General features: G+C 33.8%; 1 long non-coding RNA gene across 1 annotated transcript in view; it reads right to left on the bottom strand.

Moving 5' to 3' along the window:
• Positions 1 to 536: 536 nt before the first annotated feature.
• The window catches only part of LOC141728348 (uncharacterized), a 177,604-nt gene continuing 170,497 nt past the window's right edge, over positions 537 to 7,643 (bottom strand). The window contains exon 3 of the long non-coding RNA XR_012579272.1: positions 537 to 634. This is a non-coding gene — a long non-coding RNA (uncharacterized LOC141728348). The remainder of the gene's footprint in view (positions 635 to 7,643) is intronic.

The following is a 7,643-nucleotide window of genomic DNA, read 5'->3' as shown; positions in this document are numbered from 1 at the left end:
CTCTCCTCTCCTCTCCTCTCCTCCTCTTCCTCTCCTCTCCTCTCCTCTCCTCTCCTCTCCTCTCCTCTCTCCTCTCCTCTCCTCTCCTCTCCTCTTCTTTCTTTTTTTTCCTCTCTCAACGCTGCACTGTTGATGGCACATAGGAACTTCTGGTGCAGGCCCTGGTTCCTCAGTACAAGGGGGATCCAGGTATATCAGAGCAATTCCAGCAAAGGGTCAGGAACATGATTTGGGTGTTGGAGCACATGTGATGTGAGGAGAACTGAGAGGGTTTATTATCGCTTATCACTGTGTTTAAGTACCCAAGGGTCGGAGTAAAGAAAACAGAGTCAGACCTTCTCAGTAGTGTTCAGTTAAGAAACAAGAGGACATGAAAACAAACTGAGAAGCAGGAGATACCATTTAAAATGGGAGAAAATAACATTTTTACTATGAGGGTTACTGAGTGCCGAAGCATGCTGATCAGAGAGGCTGAAGTGAGGTCTCCATCCACTAGATCTCAGTCCCTAACTTGACACAGCCTGGGGCAACTTACACTTGGCTAAATATGCTTTCAGCAGAGGGGTTAGATTAGACAACTTCCAAAGTTTCCTCTCAACTTCAAAGATTTGTGATTCAGCAAAACTCCTCTGCACTAAAAATAAAGAAATTTCAGAGCAGAAGATTATTTTATTTTTTTTAATGTAAAGTTGGAAATATGTACATGTTAAGCAAGGTGTGTCCAAACTCAGACCTTTAGGAAGATTTACAAGATTTGCAAGTTAAAAAATGAAATATTATTCTGGTCCTTCACATCCCTTCCCATGTTTATTTCTGTTATTTCTGAAAGCTTTTGTTTCTTGCATCAGTGGTTCAATTAATATCATTGAACTTTATTACCTAAAATGTAGTTGTGAGCTAGCTTTTGAATGTTCAGAGCATTTGTTATTTGTTAGGAGTTTTAGGTACCTTCACAATGTAATTTATTCAGTCTAAATAAATATGTCCACATTTGTGAAGATGTGCCTTTTTGCATTAACAAAAGAGACACTACAAAGCCTAGGCAGTAAAAGAGTAACAGGCCTGTAACTTTTATATGGATGATATAAAGTGAGATGAATACAGAACAAGACATGGGTAAGTCAGTAAAGTGCCCTACTTAAATTTGTATGCAGATGTGGATGTACTGTCAAAGGTAAAATGTCTACAAGATCCTACGGTGCTTTCACTGGGAACAGATACTCTGGGCTCAATTTAATTGTGCCAACCAAATATTCAGTATTATTTGACATGCTGAGGGCATCTGAGACATCTCAAAGAATTTGCAGGCACTTTATGGCACATACACAATTTGATAATCCATGCCATTCTGGGGGCCAAACATTTCCCATGGAGACTGGGAGTTTGTATTGCACCAGATACCTCTCTCTGTGTGACTGAAATGAGTCTGTGAAAAGAATCAAGCATTCATAAACTGTGCTAAAGTATTACTGAACTTGGTTCAGAACATGCTTAAGAAGTTACTCTATGTGTAATTATATTTTAAAATACACGTGCATGTATATTATCGAAATTCTGAACAAGTTATTCATGAGAAACATCACACTCTAGGGAGGTACGCAAAACTGAAAAAAGGCCATAGTGAAATAATTTAGCATATTAAAGCTTGGACATGAATATAACCCCTTGACACAGGATAGTATCTTGAAGAACATTTAGAGAAGTGTTATCAATTATCTAAATCTTATACTTTGCACCTGTCACAGTAGAAGATATTTCCATTTATAAAATAAATGAAAAAATATCCATCTAACCTTGCCATGTGAGCTTGCCAATGTAGGTTGTGGTTCATCAGAGTAGGGGAGCATATTTTCTTCTGCCTTATTTTTATTGGGTTGTTTTGGTTTTGCTGATTTTAATCTTTTTTTGCTTAAGTAGCAGAAACATTAAATATATTTATTTATATAATTTATATAATGTTATATATTTTAAGTATAATATTTTATAATAATTTCAATCTTCAGTTAGGCACAACACAATTAGAAAAGAGATACTGGCTTTTTAAGGTGGTGATTTTTGATGGATCTCCCACAAGTTTATTGTGGTGTTTATGTCTAGGAACTTTTGTCTCCAAAGCCAGTGGGGAATTTTGCTTAAAAATGGAAAGCACTGTGTGTCTCCTATCTGTGTAAAGATCATATCATTCTTATCCACTGTTATCTTTTTCCATTCAGTTAGTGATTGATACTTTGTTATTTTGTCGTTACTGAGGGAAAATTAGATGCATTATATTTTCTATGATATAATGTGAGATATACTGCATATTATATTGAATGGATTTAATACACAGTAAATATTCAGAATCAATTTAATTTTGAAATTTTTTTTAACTTCAGAAAAGCTGGGGTCTCACATGAGCAAACATTGTACAGGGATTTTGGATACATAGCTTATAGTAAGTACTTTTTTATATACATGTGCATATACCGAAATATCTTCCCTATTGTCTTCTTATATTTTTCAGTGTGTCTCAACCTGACTACTGGAAATACTTCCCTTCTCCCACAATTTCCACTATCAGAGGCACCAAAAACACTATGAGGAAAAAAAGACCAGGGATAAAATATGACCATACGTAATGCTAACTACATTCACTTGCTGATTTGGATTTGGTTTGGTTTGGTTTAATGGGATGAGAAAAAGGCCGAGTACTTGCAGCAGCTCTAGCAAAAAAAGAGATGAAATAGGTAAAAAAGGAGGGAGCACAGCAGGTGGTGTCGCCTCTGTAGATACTTACAGATTCTCTCACAGTACTTGGGGGGCTGGTACAAATACTTCCTACTCTTCTTCACTAGAGACTTATTTTCTTCACTTAAAAAAATTCATTTAATTAGCCATGTGCTAAATAAAAGTATCAGAAACTCCTGGAAGAAAAGGCAGAGGTAAAGTCCCCCAAGCATGTTGGAATCATGTTGGTATTATGTTGCTAAGGCTTCCTTTTCCTGACTGGTGACATTTTATGGTTTCAGACAGAAACAGCAAGTTCTGCATGTAACCTTTTGAGGTGGTTTATGACTAAAATCAGTTATGCTAGGTAATGTATACAGCTCCCAGTAGATTCACCACTTTTAAATTCTGAATGCATTTCTCCTCCTACCTCTTTCTGAAACATCTATGTCTTATTTTACACCCTCACAGGCAGCTGAACTGAGACCACAGCAGGGAAGGAGATGGTTAGGGCTCAGATCTTTAGATAGCTTGCTATCAAAAACAGTAAGTAAACTGGTGGTACAAATCTATCAGACATTTATAAAAATCCTACTAATGTATATGTCTTTACATGCTCAATTGACTTTGAAAAATTATCCTTAGGTGCCTGTGTAATATAAGCAGTTTACAGCAGAGTTGGGAGTCAAATCCAATTTTGCTAAATATTAGATTAAGTTCCTTAATCACTAGAAAATCCTTCACTTTTGACCTAAAAATCTATTTAATTCAACACCTTGCCTTAAGAAAAACAACGTTTGAGGCATTCTGAATGCAGACTTATGTGAATGTTTATCTTCAGCAGCAGGGAATTAGAAAGGAGAATAATTTATCTTTTATTTCATAAATGTGTAAATATTTAAAATAGACTATGAACAAAATTTCTGTCCTTGCTTTCCAAAGATATAGTCTGTTTATCCATTTAACAGAGTATTTTTTATAGACACTACTAGGAATGTGTGACCAGTTTATATCTTCTCATTCCCCCTCCCGTAATGAGCATTCCTATGCTCTGCCTTTTAACATTCCTAGTGCTCTCTTTGCCAGCAGGCATTCAATGCTGCAAATTGAAACACATTGGCAATCCATTTCACTTGCACATTTGGGCCATTGCCTCTGCATGGAGCTGAGAAGGAGCTGCAGCTCTAACTGAGAGTATCAATGTCTATGTAAGCAAAAGAAATTAATGGATCAGACATGCCTATAGTCTGTATTTCTGAGCATAGATTCCTCTGAGCAATTAACTACTCTTGTTTAATTCTGGATGTGCTAATCTATAAGAAAATACAGGCAAGGTCACTAAATGCTGAATTCTTCAGCTTCTCTGAACAAGGTTGTCTGAGATAATAAATGCATATTTTAGTTTTGTTTCTGTCTTATGTTGTTTTCCTCACATGGAACTGGGAAAAAGAGAAGGCACACAAATATGATATTCCAATGGGAAGAGATGAAAAGATAGCACAATGTTTCATAGTGTAGTTTCTTTACTGAATGAGACTAGTTGGCAAAGAATATGATTTGTTCTAAATATCTATATAGATTTCCCCATGCTTTATTTTTGACCAATTATCAAATAAAAATTGACAGAAAAGTAAAGGTAATTCATGGCATACAAAGCAAGGCTTTAGGAAGTCCTTCAGGTACCTAGAGGTATGCATGGAACTTCTCCCATCATTATTCCAACTGATTATTCCAAATTTCAGTATAGACAGAATGAAATCATAGCTTTTTTTTACACAGAGTAGTGTTTTATGACAGATTTCACAAAATCCTCCTTCTTGTATACTCAAATGTAACAAATACGAATGCTAGGTTGACCAAAGATAATAATCCTCTGTAGAGTTCTTTCTCAAATTTCCATGACTTAACAACAAGGTTCTGTCACTTGTTTACACATCATTTTATCTGAAAAACTTTTTTTCTGAATTCTTCAGTCCTTAGTTTTGTTGCTATATCAAAAGACTTCATTCAAGACAGATTTTTGCATTTTGTTTTTTTCCCAGTGAATTACTTTAATAGACGCTGCATATATCTGAAATTTGTGAAAGATAATTACAAGGGATGTAATAAACATTTTCCTTTGAGTATGATATATATTCAGATTGTCTTTTCATTTTCAGTGTTGCCTTAAAAGCAATCTCAAAATTGCAAGACTGTGAAAAAGCTGACAGTCTATAACACAAACATATTAAATTACAGGTGTTTGCCTTGCCACAAATATTGGTTCTAGATTCTGACACTGACATTGATGAGTTCTGTATATTGACAGCTTAAGACAAAAGACTGAAACACACAGAGAAATAATCCTCTAGACTTGAGTCTCTTGGCAGCAGCATATTTGACAGCCCTAATTATCTTGACTGGAAAATGGATGTCTATGAGCTTAGATAGGTTGTGATATTTTACTAGTTTGTCAAAACTTAGGCTGTAAAGAATTTGAACCTGGTTTCTTGGGGGAAAGATTGTCATTGCCTACATAGCATAACTTGAAAAATATTGAAAACATCTTACTTGATATAAACTTTGCAATTTTTTTTCTAAATAACTTTGAAGTTAGACTACTGCTTAACTTTGGATGACCTTGTCAGAGGAAGATATTTATAAAAAGGTAGATATTAAGATTGTAATGTAACTCAGAGGCCATAAGTCTAGTTGCCACAAATCCTGTGGTTTTTACCAGATTGCCCAGTAACTGGTTCATGAACAGGAAAGGAGCTCCATGAATGAGTAATTATATTTGTGTCCTTATGAATATTTTCTGAACTTTACAAATAAAGTCTTCAAAATCTCAAATTTGAATATCTGTCATATGACAGTCATTCTTGAAGTCACACTTCACACAAGAGTATGGAAAAAGCACTTTATACATAGTCTACATGAGCCTATGTCAAGCAATTTAAGTTTTTAGTGTCACTATGAGCCTAGTCAGAACAAACTCAATTACAAAAGCGTTTTGTAAATATGTTTTATTTCTCCTATGACTGAGACAGAAGATGCTTCATTTCTTTTTAGATACAAATAGCAATGAAAAACAGAATAATCTTTTAAGAAATTATCACTACTCTCTACATCTTTACTACATCTTCATCTACATCTTTATATCTTCACTAGTCTCATCAGCACATTTCCACGCTCTTTGTGTGATAAAAATTTGTGTTAATGGCATGGAAAAATTTACAATATATGTACTAATGTATACAGAAAGCTTCTTTAGTGCTCATCTCCTTTTGATCTGCATTTGCTTGAGCATCTAGGAATGAAATTCTCCTTTACTTTCACAACAACATTTGAACCTTATTTTCAAATAATTCTATAATTTCCTTCTAAATGCATTGACATCAAACCATATTATTATCTAAAATTACCCAAAAAGGTTTTTATCTACTTCTACAATTTCTAAAATCCAGTTAATGAAAGATAAATTTTAGTAGCTTTCTTTCTTTCTTTCTTTCTTTCTTTCTTTCTTTCTTTCTTTCTTTCTTTCTTTCTTTCTTTCTTTCTTTCTTTTCTTTTCTTTTCTTTTCTTTTCTTTTCTTTTCTCTTTTCTTTCTTTCTTTCTTTCTTTCTTTCTTTTCTTTTCTTTTCTTTTCTTTCTTTCTTTCTTTCTTTCTTTCTTTCTTTCTTTCTTTCTTTCTTTCTTTCTTTCTTTCTTTCTTTCTTTCTTTCTTTCTTTCTTTCTTTCTCTTTCTTTTTCTCACTCTCTCTTTTTCTCCCAGTGCCAGGGAGGTTAACATTTTTAACTATAATATAACACTTTTTGCACATAAAGAAAGAGGAGACATCTAAAACTCGTGATAGGTCCTGACATGCTAAGGGAAAATTAAAGTGATGAAATCCAAGACAAAGTCGGAAAATTAGGTGGGCTCAAATCACAATGTGCTCCATGACATTAAAAACAGACAAGATAAACCAAACACTAAAAGAGAAAATAATTAAATAAAGAAAATATGTCTGCTTAGTGAAGATCTCTGATCATTAATATATATTTAAACAAAAAATCCACTTAAAAATGAAGACGATTTAGTAAGACAGATCAAACTAATATTAAAAATTAAAATATGAAGAACACAAAGAATACATTGAAACCAGCTGCATTTCATGTTTACTGTACTATTCTCTGAGAAAACTGGCAACCTTTACTGTTTCTATGGTTTTAATATAATCCTTCATCATGTACAAGTACCTAGATAATTGTGATTGATTTTTTTTACACATATTCTCACTTTGGTATTTAAGCATCATAGGTGTTACTGCTTTTTCCATCTGGATTTTAAATACTCGAATAACTGTCAGTGGCACAACACAGTTTTCATACAGTTTGTATGTGATAACCAAAATAAACCCTGTTGAAAATTTGAAAATCTACGATGCTAGGAATTTCAATAATGTTTGTCTTGCTGATAATGTTTTTGTGATTTTTGTAATGAATATAACTTTTATCTTTTTTTCTTTTCTTTTTTCCCCCACATGGATCAGTTGCTTTGTTTAGAACTCACATAGCCAGCCACAAATGTCAAGACATGACATTCTCAGGTCTCCTTTTTTAAATTAAACCCTTACAGAATGTAATCCACATAATCCTAAAATAAACATTAGTCAGATTAAAAATCCTAAAACTATCTCTTTTTTTCTTCTTTTTTATCAAAGATATCCTAAAGTGACCATGTCAGAGCTTCAATCTAACCTGTAACTATATAGTGCAATCATCAAATGGTTAAGATAGGAAAAGACCTTTAAGATCAAGTCCAACCATCAACAGTACCACCATCATGCTCACCACTAAATCATGTCCTGAAGTGCCATAACCTTATGCTTTTTCAACATTTCCAGGGATGTTAATTACAACCTGGGCAATCTAATCCAATTCTTTAGAACTCCTGTGATTTTTTTTTTCCCAA

This window comes from Zonotrichia albicollis, chromosome 2, assembly GCF_047830755.1.
Source record: "Zonotrichia albicollis isolate bZonAlb1 chromosome 2, bZonAlb1.hap1, whole genome shotgun sequence".
Classification (NCBI taxonomy): domain Eukaryota; kingdom Metazoa; phylum Chordata; class Aves; order Passeriformes; family Passerellidae; genus Zonotrichia; species Zonotrichia albicollis.
The sequence above is the reverse complement of the archived record's forward strand: the minus strand, read 5'-3'. Positions and strand labels throughout refer to the sequence as shown.